The following is a 25,527-nucleotide window of genomic DNA, read 5'->3' as shown; positions in this document are numbered from 1 at the left end:
AGTTTTTTCACGTAATGTTGACATTCTTCAACCAGACTTTGACTTTTCCTTTGCCCACCAGGGGCTCGCTAATCTTCCCTCAACTGGGAGTAAAGGATCCTTTGAGGAATGATTCATGCAAACCCCATCTAGGACCTTTCCCTTCTAATTCTGCTTACCAGCACCGGATTTGTGGTCTTCTTTGTGCTGGGGTTTTAAGTGTTCATCTATAGAAGGGGCTCTTAACTTCTTTTATGCCATGGGCAACTTTGGCAGTCCAATGAAGCCTATGGACCCCTTCTAAGAATAATGTGTATAAATATATAAAAGATACCAATTATATTGAAATACAGGAATCAAAATACATAAGAAGCTAATTTGTGATAGAGTGATATATGTGCTTTATATTAATGCATTAAATAACAAGACTGTACATTCAAAATATAGGCATTAAAATTAAAGTTTGTTTTTTAAAGACACATGGTGTGAAGGCTGTTGTTACTTAGCTTGATTAAGGACATTAAACTGTTGGGTAATCTTTGACAAAGCAACGTGCATGTTATGTTGGACATCCAATTAATTTTGATTATTTATTCTAATGGTTACAAGTGTCGAAAAATCTGATTTGTAAAGATATGCTGTTGTGAATGGAATTAAAGATTTCCATAGCTCTCATTAAAAGGGGAGTGTAGGCTGCCGACAGAAAGACTGTGATCAAATTCAACCTAGTCTAATAACTACTGTAATTTTGAAGTTCTGATGAGTGTACCGTAAATTATATTTTGAGATATTTGTAACAACTGTAATGTGATCAGAATCAGGTTTAATATCACTGACATATGTCATGAAATTTGTTAACTTTGCAGTAGCAGTACAATACATGTTAAATATAGAAAAATAAACTGAATTACAGTAATTATATATGTTTATTAAATAGTTCAGTTGAAATAAATAGAGCAAAAACAGAAATAAAACAAGAAAGTAGTGAGGTAGTGTTCATGGGTTCAATGTCGATTTAGAAATTGACTGACAGAGGGGAAGAAGCTGTTCCAGAATCATTGAGTGTGTGCCTTTAGGCTTCTGTACCTCCCTCCTGATGCTAACAACGAGAAGAGGGCATACCCTGGGTGGTGATATAAAAATATCTGTGATTTATTCTGAAGAGAAAGTCACAGGTACTGCTAATGCGACCTTTGTTTGTCGCCTACCTTCATAATTTGAAGTTCAAAGTTCAAAGTAAAATTTGTTATCGGAGTACATACATGTCACCACATACAACCCTGAGATTCATTTTCCTGTGGGCATAATTAGCAAATCTCCAGAACATTAACCACAAACAGGATCAATGAACAACATACTGTGCAAATGCAAATATAAATAAGTGGCAATAAATAGTGAGTATGAAATAACAAGATAAAGAGTCCTTAAGGTGAGACCTTTGGTTGTAGGAACACCAGAAAAAGAATGAGTATAGTTATTCACTTTTGTTCAAGAACCTGATGGTTGAGGGGTACAAATTGTTTTTGAACCTCAGGTGCGAGTCCAGAGGCACCTGTACCTTCTCCCTGATGGCAGCAGCATGAAAAGAGCATGGCCTGGGTGGTGAGGATCTTTGATGATAGATGCTGCTTTTCTAGTGCAACATTTCATGTAGGTATGCTCAGTGTTTGGGAGGGCTTTAACAATGATATATTGGGCCAAATCCATTACCTTTTGTAGAATTTTCCACTCACAGGCATTGGTGCTCCTATACCAGGCTGTAATGCAGTCAGTAAGCAAACTTTCCATCGCACATTTATAGAAGTTTGCCAAGGGTTTTAATGACGTGCCGAATCTCCTCAGACTTCAGAGGAAGTAGAGGCGCTGTTGTGCTTTCTTTGCAATTACATTGGAATTATAATTGAAGGAAACTCTAAATTTCAGTTAGAGATTAGCAAAAATAAAGATGTAAATTTTTCCTTTCCAAGTTCACGGACCCCAGGTTAAGAACCCCTGGTATAAATACTATTTTACAATTCTGAGAGTACTTTGTTCCATCTCTTGATCAAGCAGTGCATTCAAATAACCTCTGCTGAAACAAAAAGACTCTATTTCCTTCCTAAAGATTTAGTCTTTACTTTTAAATAAACATAGAAACATAGAAAATAGGTGCTGGAGTAGGCCATTCGGCCATTTGAGCCTGCACCGCCGTTCAGTATGATCATGGCTGATCATCCAACTCAGAACCCTGTACCTGCTTTCTCCCCATACCCCCTGATCCCTTTAGCCACAAGGGCTATATCTAACTTCCTCTTAAATATAGCCAATGAACCGGCCTCAACTGTTTCCTGTGGTAGAGAATTCCACAGATTCACCACTCTCTGTGTGAAGAAGTTTTTCCTCATCTCGGTCATAAAAGGCTTCTCCTTTATCCTTAAACTGTGACCCCTCATTCTAGACTTCCCCAACATCGGAAACAATCTTCCTGCATCTAGCCTGTCCAATCCCTTACCTTTGCCTTTGCTATGAGGAATAGTGCCCTATGATCTGTCATATCTATGCACTTATGATATTGTATACATCTATCAGCCTCTGTCCCACCATTCCACAAGGCAACTGATCCTTTTCCACTCCCGGGAAAGCAGACTGGTTCCAAAGATATACTGGTGCTAGGTTAATTGGTCACTTTAAATTGTCCTGTGATTAGTCTAGGGCTGATTAGTTTGGGGTTGTTGGGGCAGCAGGCCTCAAAATTGCCAGAAGGGCCAATTCTGTGCTGTGTCTCCAAATAAATGAACATTGCATTTTCCTAATGCCATGTTGCTGTTTCTGGGATCAAATCTTGCTGTATGAAAGCTGGTTTCTTTCCTAATTGAGCCCAAGAATGACATTTAGAAGGTGCTTCATCCAAGTATGTTTGATGTTTAGATTTCCGTAAACGGTCAGAAAAAGACTCAGAATCACAAGAGTTGTGAAATTTGTTGTTTTGTGGCATCATAAATTACAGTAATTTACAAAATAAATAAACAGCGTGAAACTGAAATATTATGGGTTCAAGGACTGTTCAGATAACTGATGCCAGAGTGATTCAACATTCAAGATTACTTAACGTCATTTTTAGTATACAAATGTAAAGGAGAACAAAATCCTTGTTACTCTGGATCTGATGCAGCACAAATAAGAACATAACAAGATGAACACTATAATAATAAAAAATACAATAAATATATATACATGAGATAGATTATCCACAGGATTGATTAAATGTACATACAGTGAGGGTCTGTACATAAAGTGACTCTGAAAGGAAATGATAAAGTAGTGATGATTGGGGGTGTGGAGAGGTGGGTTAGTGGGTGGAGGTGTTGATCAGCCTTACTGCTTGGGGAAAGTAATTATTTTGGAGTCTGATGGACCTGGTGTGGAAGAAGCTGCTTCTAAAGTTCTGTATTGAGTTTGGTTCTTCAGGCTCCTGCACCCTATAATTTCCTGGCTTATTCTTGGTGTCTTTCTTAAATAACAGAATGATATTAGCTATCCATCAATCCTCCAGCATCTCATCCACAGAAAAGGTTGTTTGAAATGTTTCTGCCAAGGCCCCTGCAATTTCTGAACTTGCCTCCCACAGGGTCCAAAGGAACACCTCATCAGGTCCTGGGAATTGATCCACCCTAATCTGCCTCAAGACAGCTAACACCTCCTCCACTGTGATTTGAATAGTGTCCATGACCTGTGCTGTTGTATTGCCTCATATTCGTACTTGTGTCGATACAGATGCAAAAAAATCAATCTAAGATTTCCGCCATCTCTATCAGCTCCACACATAGGTTACCAATCTGATCTTCCAGAAGACCAGCTATGTCCCTCACTATCTTTTTACTCATAATACATCTGTCGAAGTCCTTAGCATTCTCCTTCACCTTGTCCACTAGTGCCCCCTCATGCCTTCTTTTAGCCCTCCTGATTTCCTTCTTAAGTGTTCTCTTGGAATTCTTATACTCCTCAAATAACTCATTTGTTCCTACTTGCCTATATCTACAATGCACCTCCTTCTTTTTCTTAACCAATGCCTCAATATCTACTTGAAAACCAAGGTTCCATAAGCCTGTTATTCTTGTCCTTAATTCGGACAGGAATATATAAAATCTGTACTCGCAATATTGCACTTTTGAAGGCCTTCCACTAACCAAGTACATTTTTGAAAAAAAAACCCCAGTACCAATCCACATTTACTATAACCTTTCTATACAATCAAAATTGTACTTTCTCCAATTTAGAATCCTAATCTGCGGACCAGACCTATTCTTTTCCAAAATTACCTTGATCACTAAATGCAAAGTGTTCCTTTGCACAAACTTCTGTCACCTGCCCTGCCTCATTCCCTAATAAGAGAGCTAGTATTACAATCAGTCTAGTTCAGACTTCTATGTACTGTTTAAGGAAACATTCCTTTACACACTTGACAAACTCTTTCCCATCGAGCCTTTTACAACATGTGAGTCCCAGTCAATATGTGGAAAGTTAAAATCACTTACTATCACAACCTTATTTTTCATGCAACAGTCTGTGCTCTCTCTACAAATTTGCTCCTGTAAATCCCACAGACTGTTGGATGGTCTATAATATAATCCCTTTAACTTGATCATACCTTTCTTATCCCTCAGTTTCACCCGTAAAGCCTCACTAGACAAGTTCTCCAGTCTGACTTGACTGACCAAAGCCATCACATTTTCCCTGACCAGGAAGTCCACCCTCACTCTTTAATCACTCCCACCCTATCACATGTAAAACAAAGGAATCCCGGAATACTAAACTGCCAGTATTGCCCCTCCTGTGACTACAATGTCACAATTGCATGTGTTGATTCATGCTCCGTGCTCATCTGCCTTCCCTACAATGCTTCTTGCTTTGAAATATTCACAGCTCAGAGCGTTAGTCTCACCAAGTTCAACCCTCTAATCCCTTACCTTGTATATAGGATTCATAACATATTTTTCCACAACCATTCCACTATCTGTTCTGGTGCTCTGGTTCCAATCTGCTTGAATCTCTTTTTAAACCAGCACCCCACCCACCCGCCCCCACCCTTACCGTGCAGTACTAGCTAACCTTCCTGCTAGGATTTTAGTGCCCCTCCTCTTCATGTGCAAACCATTCCTTCTGTACAGGTCCCATCTTCCCTGGAAGAAAGCTCAATGATCCAAAAATCTGAAGCCTTCTCTCCTCCACCAGCTCCTTAGTCCCATGTTAAACTGTATGATCTTCCTATTTTTGGCCTCACTAGCATGTATCATGGGTAGCAATCCTGAGATCTCAACCCTGGGGGTCTTGACCTCTACCTTACCACTTAACAGCATGAACTCACCTTGCAGAACCTCATCCCAACTTGGACATAACCCCTATCTGTTCTCCCTCCCACTAAAGAATGCTGTGGACCTGATCCAAGCTATCCCTGATGCTGGCACCCAGAAGGCAACAATTCATCCAGGAATCTCGTTCTCATCCACTGAACCTCCTTTCTGTTCTCCTAACCCTTTCTCTAAAACATGCCTCTTCTCTTTCCTTCCCTCCTGAACCACAGAGCCAGACTCAGTGCCAGAGACCTGACAGTTGTGGTTTTCCACTGCTAGGTCAAAAAATATACTATCCGGTGCATTTTTGGAAAGTGGGAGCACCCGGAGGAAACTCACACAGTCATGGAGAAAATGTAAAAACTCCTGACAAACACTGCCATAATTGAACTCTGAAATCCGAAGCCCCGAGTTATATTAGCATCACACAAACCATGACACCCCAAGAGCCCGGGTGGAGGGAAAATGGGGATAGAACAAGCGAGTGGAATTGAGGTAAAAGTTCAGCATTGATCTTACAGCATGGTGAACAGACTCAAGGGGCCTTCCTTTCTTCTTTCAATTCATATGTTCTCATAAGTGATTCAATTACACGTAAAAAAAACAGGCTGCAAAGTTAAAATGAATTCACATGGAATTCGATTCACTTCTGTGGTTTCTGCAGAAAGGCAGCAGGCCAAGATGACCTACAGTACTGTGCAAAAGTCTTAAGCACATATATGTTACCAGGGTGCCTAATACTTCTGCACAGGACTCCAGTAATTTTAGGTATTGCACTGTACTGCTGCCACCCCCCCCCCCCCCAAAAAAAAGCACATTTCTTGACATATGTGAGTGACGATCAAGCTGATCCTGATATGGGTCTCGATTGCGGACTGAGAGTGGGAAGGGACCAAGGGGAGGGGAATCATAGTTGGGAAATTGGAAGAGAGAGGGGAGGGAGTGGGAAGCATTCGAGAGACATTCTGTAAGATCAATAAACCAATTGTTTGGAATCAATTTACCTTGTCTGATGTCTCAGGGCTGGGTGTGTCTGCATCCTCACCATTGCTGGCCCTGGCATTCCTTCGCTGTCACCTGTCCAAACCCCTCCCACACCCCCCCCCCATCCCCAACATTGACAGCATCCTTTGCTCCCACCAGATATACAAACTCACTCTCTTCTCCACGTTGACACCCTAGCTATATAAAATGCCAAAGACATTTGAACAGTACTCCACAATCCAGCCAACCAGTCAGTCAATGGAGGAAACGGCTGCAGATGCTGGCTTTTTTGGCATTTTATCACTCGTTGTTCTACATCTCGGGCAAAAACTCTATAAACCACTCCAAGGCAGGAAGTGCATGCGTATTTTGTAAGTTTTTTGAGATGCAAATTTTGGGTGCAAACTCAGGAATATTTCATTGACAGCATTAATTCACCCACAGCATGAAATAGTAAAATGATGAGCACGATAAATTATTAACGGCATTTTGCTAAGAAGGCAATTTAGTTTTGAATAACCAAAAAGGAGCAAGGATTGTCTGTTGGATCATTTGCACTATTGTCATTTATATGTTTGTGGTGTCACCAAGCTGGATTTTTTTAATATTGCTATGCACTATAAATAGCATAATTGGCCCAAAGGCAGGGAAAAGGACCCAGAGCTTTTACTTTCGACTTCTGTTGGATTTTTGATTTTTGGTGCTGCTGTAACTCTGGCCCCTTGGTCATCTCTGAATTTAATCATTATTGGCTTCAGTGCCATTAAACACCAAAGACATGGCCTCTGGAATATATTTCCTAAGCTCTCTGGCTCATTTAAGAAATGCCTTAAAACTTGCCCTTTTGACAAGTTCTGAGTTATCTGTCCCACTATCTCATTACGTGGTCTTGCTTCAGTTTTCTGCTTGATAATGCTGCAGTGAAATGCCTTAGGATGCTTTGCTGTGTTCAAGGTGCTGTGTAAATTGATGCTTTTGCTGCTGATTGTCACACCAAGTGGGTGGTGTGGATGCAGTTCTCCAACTTTTCTACATCCATGAAAAAGCACAAATAGCAGAACGTGGTGATTATTTAGTTTCTGTTTTGTGGGAGCTTGCTAAATGCAAATTGGCTGGTGCTTTGCACTCCTTACACGTTGACCATACACCATGGCAAAGGAGGCATATGACATGTTTGCCGTCGTTGGTAGGGGGCATGGAGAATAAAAGTAAGGAAGCTGTGTTGTAACTATGTAAAACTTTGATTAGGCTCAGGATTGTTTCATGTCACAAAATACTAGCAAATCCACAGATGCTGGAAATCCAAAGCAAAATACACAAAATGCTGGAGGAATTCAGCAGGTCAGGCAGCATCTATGGAAATGAATAAACAGTCAATGTTTCGGGCCAAGACACTTCATCAGGACTGGTTTAATGTCATTTTCTGTAAACAATTATAAGGAGAACAAAATAATTGTGATTCTAGTTCCAATGGAATATATACGTAAGTTTATAGATCTGGCAGGAGTAAATGATGTTGGGACTAATGAAGGTGGAATGCCAAAGGAGTGGTGGGAGGGGTGTGAGACAGGTGTCAGAGAAGATGAGACAGGGGCAAGGGTGGCATGAGTGCAGACATGACCTGCTGGGTGGGTCTACCCTGCCCTGTCCTGAATCACCAGGCAAGGCCATTAGATTTCAACCAATTAGTTTATTGATCATTGCAGAATGTCTTTCTGGTGCTTCCTTCTCCCTTTGCTCTCCCATCCCCATTTCGCAAACATGATTCCCACATTCCTACCCACTTCCCACTCTCAGTCCACAATTGAGACTCATATCATCATGTTAATCATCACTCATGTACGTATTGAAGATTTTTTTTTGTGCGGCTGCAGTATAGTGTAATACATAAAATTACTAAAATACTATGCAAACTTCTGAAGCACCCTAGCTATATCTATGAGCCTAAGACTTTTGCCCAGTACTGTATAAACACATAAGATAGCTTATATACATTGATCGATTGTATGTCCATAACATGACGCTAAGCTGTACATAAAGTATCTGATGGAAAATAATAAAGTAGTGATGGAATTAGTGGGTGGAGGTGTTGATCAGCCTTACTGCTTGGGGAAAGTAACTGTGTTTGAGTCTGGTGGTCCTAGCGTGGATGCTTTGCCCGACATGAGGAATAATGCACAGTTCTGGTCAAATGTAACAAAAAAGGATCTCATTAAACACATAAGATTTTGCAAATGCTGGAATAAAGAATGCCATACACAAAACACTGGAAGGACTCAGCAGGTAAGGCAACATCTGTGGAGAGGAATAAAGAGCTGATTTTTGGGCCAAGACCATTCATCAAGACTGGTCAGCCCTTGCTGAGTTCCTTCAACATTTTGTGCCTGTTACAGAAAGGATATGGAGGCTTAGAAATGGGTGAGGAAGAGCTTTACTAGGATTAGAGTATATGAGCTAAAAGAAGTTGAATTAATTGCACTGCAACATCAAAAGCTAAGCAATGACCCGATAGAAGTTAATAAAATTCTGAGAGGCAGAGAGATGGTAGGCAGTCAAAGTCTTTTTCTCAGGTAAAAATGTCAAACACCAGAAACATGCATTTAAATAGAGAGGGGGAAAGTTTATAAGAGATGTGTGGTGAAAGTTTTATTTATACATAAAGTGGTATGTACTGGGGTGAGTGGTGGAAGCAATGATTTTTCAGAGGCTTTTAGACATACATATGAATTGCAGGTATTCGGTGAGTGGCATGGTAGCTTGGCAGTTAGCATAGCACGTTTACAGTGTACAGCACGAGGTCAAAGAAAAGGGTTCAATTCCCACTACTGTCTGTAAGGAATTTGTGTGTTCTTCCTTGATCGCACGGTTTTCCTCTGGGTCGTCCACTTTTCCTCCACATTCTAAAGACATATTGTTATGGTTAGTGAGTCGTGGGTGGTTATACTATGTTGGTACCAGAAATGTGTCAACACTCGCAGGCTGCCCAGCACAATCCTTGCTGATTTGCATTTGATGTATACAATGCATTTCACTATGTTTCCATAAGACCATACGACATAGGAGCAGAATTAGGCTAACTGGCCCATTGATTCTGCTCCACCATTCAATCATGGCCAATCCCTTTTTTCCTCCTCCTCAACCTCAGTTCCCGACCTTCTCCCTGTAACCTTTGATGTCATGTCCAATCAAGAACCTATCAATCTCTGCCTTAAATGCACCCAACAACCTGGCCTCCACAGCTGCATGTGGCAACAAATTCCACAAATTAACTACCCTTTGGTATTACTCCGCATCTCTGTTTTGAAAGGGCATCCCTCTACCCTGAAGCTTTCCTAGACTCTACCACCACAGGGAACATTCTTTCCACATCTGCTCTGACTAGGCCTTTCAACGTTCGAAAGGTTTCAATGAGATCCCCCCTCATCCTTCTGAATTCCAGTGAGTACGGACCCAGAGCCATGAAACGCTCCTTTATGATAACCCATCATCCTTTTGAATCTCTTCTGGACCCTCTCCTGGCAATAAGATATAGGAGAAGAATTAACCCATAAGATATAGGAGAAGAATTAGGCCACTTTGGCCCATCGTGTCTGCTCCACTCATGGTTAATCCATATTCCCTCTGCGCACCAATCTGCTTCTTTATTCCTATAATCCTTCATGTCTTGACCAATCAAGAAGCTACCAACATCTGCCTTAAATATGCCCAATGATTTAGCCTCCACAGCCACCTGTGGCAATGAATTCCCCAGATTCACCATTCTCGGGCTAAAGAAATTCATGCTTATCTCAACCGGAACGATCCTCTCCACATCCACTGTATCCAGGCCTTTTACCATTCGATAGGTTTTAATGAGATCATCCCTTATTCTCCTTTCTATGTACCTGTGAGAAATAAAGCTTATCTTTGATATGGGTCATGTACAGGCAGAAGAGATTTAGTTTAAGATAGTACAGATATTGTGGGCCGAAGGCTCTGTTCCTGTGCTGCATTCTTCTATGTTCTATGTATGTGATACATAATACTTATCTCTCCATAGGCACTGCCTGGCCTGCTGAGAATTGTCCATTATTTTTGGCTTGATTCCAATGGGTGAAAGTAATCTCATCTAATGTGTAGAATAGTTTTTTCAAAGTTCAATTACATTTATTATCGAAGTATATATGTCACGATGTATAACCATGAGATTCCATTTCTTGTGGGCACCCTTAGAAACATAGAAACTGAGAAAACCTACAGCACAATGCAGACCCTTCAGCCCACAAAGCTGTGCCAAACACATCCTTACCTTAGAACTACTTAGCTTCCCCGTACCTCTCTCTTTTTCTAAGCTCCATGTACGTATCCAGAAGACTCTTAAAAGATCCTATCATTTTCGCCTCCACTACCACCGCTGGCAGCCCAGTCCACGCACACAGCAATCTCTGCATAAAAACTTACCCTGACATCTCCTCTGTACCTACGTCCAAGCAACTTAAAAGTATGTCCCCTCATGCTAGCCATTTCAGCCCTGGGGAAAAGCCTCTGACTATCCACACAATCAATGCCTCTCATCATCTTATACACCTCTATCAGATCACCTCTCATCCTCCGTCACTCCAACGAGAACAGGCCGAATTCACTCAACCTGTTCTCATAAGGCATGCTCCGCAATCCCAATCTATGCAACATCCTTGCTAATCTCCTCTGCTCCATTTCTATGGTTTCCATGTCCTTCCTGTAGTGAGGTAAATTGAGTATAGTAATCCAAGTGGGGTCTGACCAGGCTCCTATATAGCTGCAACATTATCTCTTGGCTCTTAAGCTTAATCCCACGGTTGATGACGGCCAATGCACCATATGCCTTCTTAACCACAGAGTCAACTTGTGCAGCTGCTTTGAGTGTCCTATGAACTCCGACCCCAAGATCCCTCTGATCCTCCACATTGCCAAGAGTCTTACTATTAATACTATATTCTGCCATCATACTTGACCTACCAAAATGAACTATGTCACGCTTATCTGGGTTGAGCTCCATCTGCCACTTTTCAGCCCAGTTTTGCATCCTATCAAGGTCCCACTGTAACCTCTGACAGCCCTTCACACTATCCACAACACCTCCAAACTTTGTGTCATCAGCAAACTTACTAACCCATCCCTCCACTTCCTCATCCAGGTCATTTATAAAAATCACAAAGAGTAAGGGTCCCAGAACAGATCCCTGAGGCACACCACTGGTCACCGACCTCCATGCAGAATATCACCCATCTACAACCACTCTTTGCCTTCTGTGAGCAAGTCAATTCTGGATCCACAAAGCAATGTCTCCACAAAGACTTGGATCCCATGTCTCTTTAATTTCTCATTAAGCCTTGCATGGGGTACCTTATCGAACGTCTTGTTGAAATCCATATACACTACATTTACAGCTCTATCACCCTAAAAAAATTACTCACATCCTCAAAAAAATTCAATCAAGCTCATAAGGCACAGCCTGTCTTTAACAAAGCCATGCTGACTATTCCTAATCATATTATGCCTTAGTAGTAGAATAGAAGAAATACTGCACCCAATAGGATAGAGAACAACCAACATTTACAAAAAAACAATGAACTGCACAAATAAAAAAGAAAGAGAAAAAAAATAAGCAATATTCAATATTCAATGAGAATATGAGATGAAGAGTCCTTGAAAGTGAATCTACAGGTTGTGGAATGAGTGATGTTGAGTGAAGTTATCTACTTTGGTTCAGGAGCCTGATGGTTCAGTGGTAAGAATTGTTTCTAAACCTGTCGGTGTGGATCCTGAGGTTCGTGCAGCAGTGAAAAGAGAGCATAGCCTGGGTGGTGGGGGTCTCTGATGATGGAGGCTGCTTTCCTGTGTAGATCTCCATGTAGATGTGCTCAATGGTAAGGAGGACTTAGAGGATGGATTCTCACAATTTACCTCTGAATCCCTAACATGGAATTGAACTGGCTCTCACTCCTGCTTGACTTTGCATGACTTATCCAGGAAATAGATGGTAAGGATGGGCTCTTATTTTATTTTATTTATTTAGAGATACAGCACAGAACAGGCCCTTCCAGCCCACTGAGCTGCACCAGCCAACAACTCACTGATTCAGTCCTAGCCTAACCATGAACAAAGAACAAATAAACTACCAACCGGTGCATCTTTAGACTGTTAGAAGAAACCAGAGCATTTGGAAGAAATGCACGTGGTCACAGATAGAACATACAAATTCCTTACATACAGCGCCAGAACTGAACTCCAAACTCTGACACCCTGAGCTGTAATAACTTCTTGTTAACTGCTGCGCTGCTATGGAGTCCCAGGTTTAGACATCGCGTACATTTGATAGGGCAGATAATGAGTGCTTTAGCAGAGAGACAACATCCTTATGACAAGAGAAAGAGGCACCCGAGGCTGGTTTGAGAGGTGGATGTTGGAAATTGTTTTGTGATTATGATATTGAGGTGTTGTTTAGAGAAGCAGGGTTAGGAGAAAACAGATAATGATTTTGATGGTGTTGTTGGACAGTTACAGCAGATAATCAGGACATTGGAACACTTTCATCTTTGAGTTTCTGGTTCATTGCCCTCAGCCGAAGGGAAGTCATTGGTGTCGTCTTAATTTTCTCACTCTCCAAAGCCTCTGGATCTTCAACACATCAAAACCAGGCAATGAGACTGAAACAAGGGAGAACTTCTTTAACACATGAGATTCTGCAGATGCTGGAAATTCAGAGCAACACATACAAAACGCTAGAGGAACTCAGCAGATCGGGCAGCACCTATGGAAAGGACTCAGACATTTCAGGCTGAGACCCTTCACCAGGTTTAAAATACCACTGAGATGGCCAGAGACTGAGAAATCCAGAACATTCTAACTAGTTTCTTATTACAATTTCATCCAGATGTCCAAGTTTATCAGACATTTAGTACATCTTCATACTTAGTCTGTTGAAAACAAAAGCAAATGAGCATCTAAAAACACACACAAAAAAGAGATTCCATGCCAGATACAAAGGATCATTCCAGAGTTGTCCTGCCATTTTATGCTCTACTTACTCGTGATGAGAAATTGATGCAATTTATTGGTAATTCTGCTTTGTCAAATAGGTAGCTTTGAAACGTGAATTATGAGTTACTAGAAAGCCTTGTCATCAATCCACTCCAATCTTTGAACATGGCTACTCACTCAATTATTGAAGCTCGTGAACCTTGGATGAACTTCATCCTTCATACCATGGTGTTCATTAGGGAAACCTGAAAATATTCACAACTAAGCTGCCCTTCTGTTCTTCTTATGTAGAGCCGTGCCTGTAACAGTTTTGAGTTAACATGTGCTTCAAGCAAATAATGGAACTGGAAAGTTACCTCAACAGTGAAATATTACCATTGATCTTCCGGTTCTAAGTCTTATTTTTCACCCTATAATCAAAATATTTGTGGTTATGTGAAGGATTAGGCTGAACTGAAGCACAGAATTTCTCATTCTCGAGCCATCTCAGTGGCATTTTTGACTTGTAGCATCCAGCAGTAGATGCCCGTGAATGTCTGCAGAAGCAAAGTTCAAAGTACGCTGTCCAGAGATATAGTGGCTGGTAGGCTAATTGGAGATTGGAAATGGTCCTGATTAAATTGTGGGATTGCTGGGTAGTGTGGCTCGAAAGGGCAAAGGGCCACAAGGGCCCATTCTGTGCTGCATCTCGATAAACAGATAAACGTATTATTTATCGAGATAAAACACAAAAAAGGTCCATCTGGCCCTTTGAGCCATGCTGCCCAACAACCCCCAACTTCACCCTAACCATAGACAATGACCGTTTAACCTATTAACTACTTTGACTGTGCAAGTAAACACATGTGATCACAAGGTGAATGTACAGACTCTTTACAGAAGTCAAATGAACTGACCTGTGAACTCCATCACCGCCCATTTATTATAAAAAGTATGTATACCAAATACAACCTTGAGATTCATCTTCTAGCAGGCAGCCACAAAACGAAGAAACATAATAGAATCCACAAAAATTCCCCACACAAGACAATAAAACATCCAATGTGAAAATAAGGAATAAGAAATCGTGAATCAATTAAAAAAAAACACACACACACAGAACATGAACTGCAGAGTCTCCAAAATTGAGTCGACAGCCACAGAACCAGTTCAACGCTGCAGCCAGTCGAGGAGACCGATGGCTGCAGGCCTCAGCCATGGAGCCAGTTTAACAACTGAAGAGAGTGTCAGTACCTGCAGGTCACAGCTACAGACTTACTTCAGCACTGAGGCAGGTAAAGCCTCACAGAGAGCACTGAGCTGATCTCCAGTTTATCCTTCACTCTCGGCCTTGACACCTTGATCTTTTTAATCTGGCTCAGTGCTTAAATCGGCCAAACATTGGTTAATTTTTCACCCTCAATGTTCAGCCTTGCTGCTTCAATCCAAGTTAGAAAATAGTCATTTTAATAAAAGATTAAGAGGAAGGTCTGAAAGAGAAGAATGTAAAGAGAGAAATAAAGTGAAAGAAAACAAACCACTGCCTTGGGGCCTCACAGTAAATTGGCCAAATCTCTTTAAAATCAGTGAAATATTTGATGCAGTGACAGATGTCATCATCAAACATAATTTGAAGGTATGTGGATTGTACGGAAACATACTGACGGCATGCCAACATTTTTGTTAATATTAAAGAAGTCTGCAAGAGGATCATCTTATTCCCCAGTTATGTTGCCTGCCAAATAGGAAAGCAACCCGGAAGAGATTTGACTGACATCATGAATCAAGTCTGCATAGAAGATGGTTGTTTGATATTAATTGTGTTCAGATATGTTGTTAAAATTGCCTTTTAGGCTGAAACCAGTAAAAACATGTCTGAATTGATCTAGCCAGCCCAATTTTAAAAAGATACGTTCATCATCCTTTTTTTTTTCCTTTTGAACATTCCTTCATAATTGAGTTGATTGACCACATGCTGATGAAATCTTTGACCATTGGATTTCTGTGGATGGTGTTTCATGAAGTGTTCTGATGTTCACCTGTTGCCAAATATGTGTTTTATACCATGAATTGTGAAACTTCTTTTGGTACAAATAGTCATTTGCTTTTTCCTAAGAAGCTCATATTCTTATGAGGGTTATAGATAGGGCAATTAAGGCAGTTCTAGTTGAGGGTGGTAGAGGGGATGAACTTCCACTGCCTGTTAAATGGTCCCAGTAGCATGTACCTCAAAAAGCCTCTGACAACCAAGTCCAGTTCTTGGCCTTCATATGTGGCTTAGCTACAAAGCCTGTCGGAACCATTTCTACTGACAGGAAAAGGGGATAAAATGGGTTACTGGCAATTTAAAACCAGTTGCTTCGGGCAGATAGGACTTATCAGCTGTGGTTGGCAGCTCATCTACGAGAAGGAAAACTCTGATTTCAAACATCCACTGCCTTGCAGTCATACCCACTCATGAGGAAGGTTTTGTGAGTAAATGGCAAGGGAAAAATTCAAAGCTGGAGTCCCAAAGCGATATTGCACTGAATCCAATGCTGACTGGCAATTCCTGCGATACTGCTGGTGCCAAACTGCATCAGACTCTGTCGTTCTGCCCAGGCTTCTGTACTTAAACAGCTAGGTCACAACAGACATGGTCGACCCTGAACGATAGATAGGGCAAATGCAAGCAGGCTTCCTCCATTGAGGTTGGGTGAAACTGGTACTAGAGGTCACGGGTTGAGGGTGAAAGGTGAAATATTTAAGGGGAACATGAGAGGGATCATATTCACTCAGAGGGTGATGAGAGAACGGAACAAGCTGCCAGTGGTAGTGGTGGATGCAGGTTCGATGGTCACAATTAAGAGAAATTTGGATAAGTGCATGGATGGGAGGGGTGCAGCGGGCTATGGTCTGGGTGTAGTTCAATGGGAGTAGGCAGTAGAATAGTTTTTGTTTTAGGCTACATCCACACTATGTCGGATAAGTCCATAACCGAAGCTTTTTCTCTTCGTTTTTACCCTCTGTCTACACTAAAACGGCGTTTTCATCCCCCGAAAATGGAGCTTTACAGAAACACTTTCCAGGGTGTGTAATTTTGAAAACGCTGCTCGGGCAGATCAGTGTGGACGGGGTAAACGGAGAAATCTGAAAACGCTGTCAGACGGCAGTGCGCTATTTCATTGTTTTCTTGAACACAACCTAACAATTTCAGAACAGACGTCAAAGAGCCTGAAGCCAGAAGAGTTAGAAATGTACTCACCAAATACTTTGACCCATAACTTACTGAATAAATAAGTATACTCACTTTGCCCTGTTTTCTGTCCTTGCTCGTATGAAGGTGGTTTACATATTTATGTAAGTACTTCTCTGACAATAGATGTGTAACAGCCTAATGTAACATCGTATGGAAATACAAGATAACACTGATGCAGACATGTTTTATACATTTAACAAGGTGCTTTATTAATACAACAGAGTTAGTCAATTTTTCAATGTTCATCATCAGCCGGGTCAATCTGTCTGTAAACTCCCTGTCGGTTGCTGCTGTACGCTCCAGTATTTGTTTTTTTTAGTTTTAAGTTCTCCTGCATGGGAACCAACAGCTGTCTGTCGTTTTAAGTTTTTCTAGTCTGTAACTACACAAATGCGCAATTTTACGGCGAGATTCGACACCAAACATGTCGCTCGTTGTCGGTAGATGTGTCCTGTGCATGCGCAGGAGGAGGAGATTCGCCGAAATCTCCATTTCAATGTGGACAGAGATATTTCCAAAAATGCATAGTTTGGACGCCTATCGTTTTTATTCGAAACCGGCGTTTTCAAAATTATCCGATCTAGTGTGGATGTAGCACTTAGTCACTGGTGCCCTAGTTGAACTTGTGAAATAGAATCAATACATTTGCATTGGTATTGTTATAAGAATTTGAGGTGCATTGTGTGTCATTAGAAATTGGCCATTCAGATGTCCATTTTTAAGAAATAAAGATAAGGAGAGAAAAATTTTCATGCCATTTCCACAAGTCAAAATCACACGCGTCTCAGAAGCATTCAGCTTATGAGTCAGAATTCCTTCCGTGTAAACACGATCCGAAGTTATTTTACCAGGCTAAGGTCAGCTCTGCAAGCCTCCCATCATTTCTAGAATAACAATCTTCTTTTTTTGACATTTTTCAAAGATAAAACTTCATGGAAATGACAAAGCATCTTTGAAAATGTGACAACTGACAATTTATACAATCAGCCACAAAATCAAAGGCCAACACCATGCAAAATGCTTAAAAGAAAAATTGTTCAAATTGAACAACTGCAGCACTTCAAAGGAGAGGGGGACAATGGTCTTTTATGTTCTCATGATATTACTACAAACTAAGATAGACCCATTCAATGGCTGAAAAAAAGCTGCTCCACTTAAAGAACCGTTCTCATAATTAAAACTTGAAACAATATCAAGTTAAAAGCTAAGAGGCCTGATAGTCAAGAAAAAATACTCATAAGCTGATACGTTGTGATTTCAGAGACTCAGATTTTGATTCCTGCAGCATTCACACTTTGAAAGGAAATGGAACACAAGCATATTTCTTCCATTAATAAACCTCAGTTTTCATTGGACTAAAGCATGTACATTCCTGTGGTATAAGCATCATTTGATTATGTTCAACAATAACAAAGAACCCAAGGGTTTTTCATTTCTTGGAATGCTGAATTAGAGCAAGAATTTCTCGGTTTAAGTCGATGAAGAATCCCTCATTTTCCTCCCTCATTTCCTTTGCTTCTGGTTGTTCTGACTTTGATCAGGGTCAGTGCCAGGTTTTTCTCAAAGCAAGACACAGAGGGCACAGGATCTGATGAATTGAATAGTTGCTCCTAAGTCTCTACTCATGATGTGCATTTAATTCCACAAAGCAAAGTTACTTTGTGTGAAAATAGATTGCAGACCACATCAAAGGCTTTTAAACACCACAAGGATTATTCCAGGATTCCGATTACAGCTTCAGCAGAGTATCACTGGATCTCACGCAGAAAAACGGTGTAAGTATGCCAACTTACGCCATTTCCCAAAAGCGATACACTGGACTAACAACAGGAGACCAGGAGCATCAGTTCCCCAGACTGTGGATTTTTAATGCCTTTATGTCATCAAATATAAATATTTGGAAGCCAAGTTGATAATCATTTTCAGCAAAGCAGTAAAATAAAGTAAGGTTAACCATAAATCCAATAGGTTTACACCAACTTGCGATGACAGGCATTATTGAAGGCAAAACTGAAAGAAAGGAGAGTTTGCCCACGAATTGATGTTTACCATAGTTTTGTGTGCTGTTGGTGAGCCTGAAAACACATACTCAGTGTTTTAGGAACAGCTGCTTTCTTATGGTCTTCCCCTCCACCATCAGATTTCTGAATGAACAATTAATCCATGCACCTATATATAGCTAGGGTGCCTAAGACTTTTACACAGTTCTGTAGTAATGATATGGGTCTCTGTTGTGGAATGAAAGAGGGAAGGGGGCAGAGAGAGGTGAACTATGGTTGAGGAAAGGAGAAGGGAGAGGGGAAGGAGTGGGAAGTACCAGACAGGCATTCTGTAATGATTAATAAACTAACTTTTTGGAATCAAATGTCCTTGCCTGGTGTCTCAGGGCTGGGTGTGTCTCCACCTATGCCTCCCCCTCTGCCCCGGCATACTTCCTCTGCCACCTGACACAACCCACTCCTGCAACACTCCATCCTTACCATTCCAAGCCTCCTTTGCTCCCGTAGGGTTTATAAACTCGCTCTCTGCACCACGCTGACGAATACAGTAAAGCCCAAAAGTCTTAGACACCATCACTATATACACAGTATGTGCCTATGACCTTTGTACAGTACTGTATCTAAAAAAGACTAGACTTTTATAGGTGCTAGACTTTGGCTGCTTGTGTGTTTTAGTAACAGGTCACAGCAGAGATTCACAATCACTGGGTTCACATCACCGGTACACAAAAGGAGACAGTCAGTTTTCATATGTAGGCATTTTGAGACTTGCTTTCACCATTCATTGTTCCAGCTCTTGACAAAAGTTTCAGCTTAGTATGTTTCTAACTGTAAGTTTTGGTTGTTTTTATTATTATACATTGCAATATACTGCTGCTGCGAAACAACAAATTTCACAACATATGCCAGTGATATTAAACCTGATTCTGATTCTGAACTAAATGCATTTTACATACTCAGGTTGGAGGAACAACATTTATATACCGGCGGGGTAGCCTCCAACCTGATGGCATGAACATTGACTTCTATAACTTCCCTTAATGCTCTTCCTCCCCTTCTTACACCATCCCTGATAATATTTAGTTGTTAGTTTTTTTTTCTCTCTCTCTGTCCATCACTCTGCCTGTTCTCCATCTCCCTCTTGTGCTCCCCCCTCCCCCTTTCTTTCCCCAGAGGCCTCCCGTCCCATGATCCTCTCCCTTCTCCTGCTCTGTATCACTTTTGCCAATCACCGTTCCAGCTCTTAGCTTCATCCCACCCCCTCTGGTCTTCTTCTATCATTTCGCATTTCCCCCTCCCCCCACTACTTTCAAATCTCTTAGTATCTCTCCTTTCAGTTAGTCCTGACGAAGGGTCTCGGCCCAAAACGTTGACAGTGCTTCTCCTTATAGATGCTGTCTGGCCTGCTGTGTTCTACCAGCATTTTGTGTGTGTTGCTTGCATTTTACCTAACTTGGGGGTGAGATTGCGATGTAGGAATTAGTACTCCTATGTGCCAGCTCTAGGGATTTGGTGTCTATCCTGACCCTGGGTACATCCATATGTAGTTTGCATGTTCTCCCAGTGGCCACACAGCATTCGGTCAGGTACTTCGGTTTTTCATCCTGTCTCAGAAGCATCCTCAAAGGTTCATTAGTCATTGTGATTTGTCCTTAAAGGTTTTTGTAAGAGTCAAAGTGATCAAAGAAGAAGTTGATGAGTGCAAGAGTTGGAGAGTTACAGAAAAATAAGGAGAGTAAACATAGAAATGAAAGCTTTGCTTTGCCGCAAATCTCCATTGACTTGATGGGCTGAATGGCTTCATTCTGTAAACTTCATCATTATCATTATGTGCTATGTTTTATGACATGGGTGATCATGGTCTTTCCCTGACTATGATTGTTCTTGGTAAAAAATTTTTCAGAAGTTGTTTGTCATTGTCTTCTTTACGAGACAGTTGACCCCACCTATTATCAACACACTTCAGAAATTGTCTGCCTGGTTGTGTAACCAGGATTTGTGATCTGCACCAAGTGCTCACCCGATCATCCACCAACTGCTCCCATGGTTTCACATATCCCTGATCGGAGGCCCAAGGGTGACCTGCAGACTAGTGGAAGGAAGGAATGTCTTACACCTCTATCAGTAGAGATGTATCGCCACCCTGCTATCCATCTGTAAACTAATGGGTTGAATATTTTGGGCTAAATTCTTCCATTTGCAAAGGAACTTCGGATAATTCCAAGATAATTTATAAGTAATAGACTAATCTTGAAATGCAGGAATTGTAATCAAAGCAGCCAGAATTTCACACAATAAACACAGCTGTAGTGAAGTTGAAGGATACGCATTGACTTAAGCAGTGGGAATATCTTTTCTGCTCTTCTTCAGACTAGTGCCAGGGGATCTTTACCTCTCCTTTGAGGCTTTAATTTAAAGTTTCACCCAAAAGTTATCTATCGCCTGTGACAATGGAACTGCTTGACAGTGCTGAACTGGGAACATCAATTAGAATGTAATGCTTGAGACTTTGTAACGGAATTCTGAATCACTATCTGCTGACACAGAGGTGAAAGATCTACTCACCCACTGCAGCTTACTTGAAGTGACACCAGATGCAACTGACTGCCACTGTAGTGTAGCCATTAGTGTGACGCTATTACAGCCCGAGATGTTCCGGAGCTTGAAGTTCAATTCCGGGATCATCTGTAGGGATTTGTACATTCTCCCCACGAGCGAGCGGGTTTTATCTGGGTTCTCTAGCTTGCTCCCACAGTCCAAAGACGTACCAGTTAGTAGGCCAATTGGTCATTGTAAATTATTAGGCTCGGGCGAGTTTCTGTGTGGTGCAATTTGTTGGGTCAGAAGGGCTTGCTCTATGCTGTATCTGTAAGTAAATAAATAAACAGATATTTAATGCAGAACAAGAGAACTTTGGTATTTGAAGGGACTCCTCTCCTCTCCCCCCCACTCCTCTGTGTGCCTTTTATCACCTGCTTTTCAACTTCCCTTGGGTCCCCTCCTCCTTCCTTTTCTCTGATAGTCCAGTCTCCCATCAGATCTCTTCCTCTCCAGCCCTTCACCTTTCCCACCTACCTGACTTCACCTATCAACTCCCCCGCATTTTTTATTCTGGCATCTTCACAGCCCTGAATAAGAGTGTCGGCCTGAAATGTCGACTGTTGATTTATTTCCATAGATGCTATCTGGCCTGCTGAGTTCCTCCAGCATCTTGTGTGTGTTGCTTTTGTATAAACCGGTAGAGCTCTGATTTATATAATGGTCAAATTGTTAGGATGCAGAATAAGGCTAATAGGTGCCATGCTAGCACCTTGCAGATCAATCTCATCAACCCCTTTCCTCTTCTGTCTCTCGAGACACCTGCAGATCGTTCTTACCTAATATCCTTTACAGCCATGAAATGATTCTGCTTTTGCAGTCTCCGCAAGCTGTGAATCCCATATCAGAATACTTTTAATTAAGAAAGCTTTTTCTCAATTCCCCTTTGCTTCTTCTTCACAATGTTTTAAATTCGCTGTTGGTAAGTGGAATAGTTACACTTCCGCACACTTTGGACCAATGGTGTGGAACGCTTTTATACACAGCTGAATGTCAGGATGATATCCAATGTAAGATGGGAGCACATTTGATTGCAGTGCACATTTGATTGTGGGGTCAACCAAAGGTGTTCATGTCTTTTTTAAGAAGTATTTTTTTATGATCGCAAGATCCTGTTGGATATTAAGAACTTAAAGTACTCCAGGTCTACCCCCATCGGCAATTGTATCATTGCTGGTGGAAGAGAAGGAGCTGGATTTGGTGTAGGTTGTGCTGCTGTTTGTGTCAGAGAGGCATTAGAGGAGTCAGAGCACAAAGAAGGTGTGCAGTTTAACAGTGACTGATTGTCTTATTGATTTTTCTTGGGATCTTAAGACCCTATTGGATGTTGTTAATGTGGAATGCTGCAAGTTCAATTCACTTCTTTGTTGGTAGCTGCAGTGTCACCTGTTTACAGCCACCAAAGACAGAGAGCCTTTTCTCCATTTAGACAATATACTGCACAATTGGTCCTTATATCAAAATGCATCATCATATAATACCCAACACTGTCATTTTTTTTGCCCATTCATCCAATTTGTCTAAGTCCTGCTGCAATCTCATTGCTTCCTCAGCTCTACCCAACCCTCCACCTGTCTTCATATCATCAACAAACTTTGTCACAAAGCCTTCAATTCCAATATCTAAAACATTAACATGAAAAGAAGTGGTCCCAATACTGATCCTTGAGGGACACCACTAATCACAGGCAGACAACCAGAAAAGGCTTCCTTTTTTCACACTTACTGTCTCCTGCCTGTCAGCTGTTCTGCTATCCCAGCCAGTATATTTCTTGTAAAGCCATGGGATTTTATCTTTACCTTGTTAAGCAGCCACTTGTGTGGCACCTTATCAAATGCCTTATGAAAATCCAAGTAAGTGAATTTTATCCAAGTAAAAGAAGAAGCACCTTTGTTCACCCTGCTTGTTACTTCCTTGAAGAACTTTAACAGATTTGTCAGGCAAGATTTCCCTTAACAGGGACTGTTAAGAATGCTGACTTCGACTAATTTTATCAATAGTCTCCAAGTACCTCAAAACCTCATCCTTAATATTCCTTCATCTCTGTCTGCCCATATAATTGTACACAGATAAACAAGGATTCTTCATTATTGTTTCTATAACAATTTACTTTGACCAGTCAGGGTTGCTAGCCCTGAGATCAAGCCCGAAACTGGAGGACCAGTGGACCACCCAGTCTGGCCTCTGCCCTTTGACCTGTTTGGCATGGGTGACCCTACCAGGAGTCAAAACACAAGGTCCTTACACCAACCAGCCTAGCTCTCTATGTCAATGAGGTACTTAAGCTTCCAAATCCTACAACAAGATTGGGGTCCTCTTAGTTGAATGATCAGAAAACTTAAACTTGAATGTGTGATCCCTTTGCAACCAGCCAGTTAGTTTAACATCTGTAGTTGGGAAAATGCTCAAAGCTATCATGGAAGAAGAAATAGCATCCGGAAAGAAATGGATCTATCAGGCAGATGCAGCAAGGATTCAGCAAGGGTAGGTCCTGTTTGACAAACTTTCTGGAGTTCTTTGAGGGTATAATGAGCACAGTGGATAGAGAAGAACAAATGGACATTACTTACTTGGATTTCCAGAAGGCGTTCGATAAGATGCCACACAAAAGACTTACCCATTAGATAAGGATGCGTTGAGTCGGGGGTGATTTGTATTAACATGGTTAGAGGATTGGTTAACTAATAGAAAGCAGAGAATTAGGATACATGGGTGTTACTCTGGTTGGCAATCAGTGGTGAGCGGTGTGCTGCAGGGGTTAGTGCTGGGCCTGCAACTGTTCACGATATGGATTAACAATATGGAAGAGGGGTCTGAGTGAAGTGTATCTAGGTTTGCTGCTGACACTAAATCGAGTGGAAAAGCAAATTGTGCAGAGGATACAGAGAGTCTGCAGAGAGGTATAGATAGGTTAAGTGAGTGGACAAGGGTCTGGCGGATGCAGTACAATGTTGGTAAATGTGAGGTCATCCACTTTGGAAGGGAAAGATCAGATTCTGATTTAAATGGTAAAAGATTACAGCATGCTGCTGAGCAGAAGGACTAGGGAGTGCTTGTGCATGCATCGCAAAAAGTTGGTTTGCAGGTACAGCAGGCTATCAAAAAGGCAAATGGATTGTTAGTCTTCATTGCTAAAGTGTTTGAACTTAAGAGCAGGGAGGTTATGCTGAAACTGTACAGGGTACTGCTGAGGCCACATCTGGCATTTCTGGTCTCTGGATATACTGGCTTTGGAGGCAGTGCAGAGGATGTTCACCAGGTTGATTCCATAGATGACAGGGTTAGACTATTAGGAGACATTGAGTCATCTGCAATTGTACTCACTGGAATTCCGAAGGATGAGAGAGATCTTATAGAAACATAAAAATATGAAAGGGATAGATAAAATAGAGGCAGTGAAGTTTGTTCCACTGGTAGGTGAGACTAGAAATAGGTGACATAGCTCAAGATTCAGGGAAGTAGATTTGGGATGGAGATGAGGAGGAGCTACTTTTCCCAGAGAATGGTGAATCTGTGGAATTTTTTGTCCAATGAAGCAGTGCAGGCTACCTCAGTAAATATATTTAAGTCAAGTTTGGTTAATTTTTTGCATTGTAGGAGAATTAAGGATTACGGGGAAAAGGCAGGTAGGTGGTTCCATGGCCAGATCACCCATGATCTTATTGGATGGCAGAGCAGGGTCAATGGGCCAGATGGCCGACACCTGCTCCCATTTCTTACTTTCTTATAACAACTCATTGGATGATGCGAATGTGAGGTCTGAGGATTTTCTGCGATTCAGGAAAACTTGGATTTCCAAATCAGTAATTAAAAAAAAAGAGAAAGATTTGCTGTAAATACTCAACACTTCAAGGAGTATCTGTGGGAAAATGAAACAGAATTAAGATTTAGGATGGATACCTGGAAATGTGAGAGCATAAATTAGTTTCATGTTGCAGAAAGATGAGGCCAGGATCTATGGGAATACTGGTCAAAGATTGAGGCCAGGATGGATAAGGAGAATCTCTCATATACTGAGGCCAGGATGGAGAGGAATATCTCTCATACATTGAAGATAGGGTTGCCAAAGTCATCTGGTTGTGCATTGGGCATCTAACTGATAGATTAATGACAAAATTTAACGAGAGAGCAAGAAAACAAAGTAAGGGACATTAAAGCTGCAAAACATGGGTCACAGCTCACAGTCTGTGGATTTCTCTAACAGATGTTTGCGTGAGTTTAACATTGTACTTTTAAAGAAAATATCCCTAATTTCAAAACAGTGTGCCTTGAACTGAATACTTATGCGTTGCAGAATAAAGGAATGGAATAAAGAAAAAAGATACTATGAAAATGCTCAGTTTTCTTGAAAATTAATCCACATACTTCCTTCAATATAATGAGCATACTTCATGAAACCCAATGATCTAAGATTTCT

The sequence above is a fragment of the Hypanus sabinus genome, chromosome 2 (assembly GCF_030144855.1).
Source record: "Hypanus sabinus isolate sHypSab1 chromosome 2, sHypSab1.hap1, whole genome shotgun sequence".
Classification (NCBI taxonomy): Eukaryota; Metazoa; Chordata; class Chondrichthyes; order Myliobatiformes; family Dasyatidae; genus Hypanus; species Hypanus sabinus.
This window is presented reverse-complemented; position numbering follows the sequence as displayed.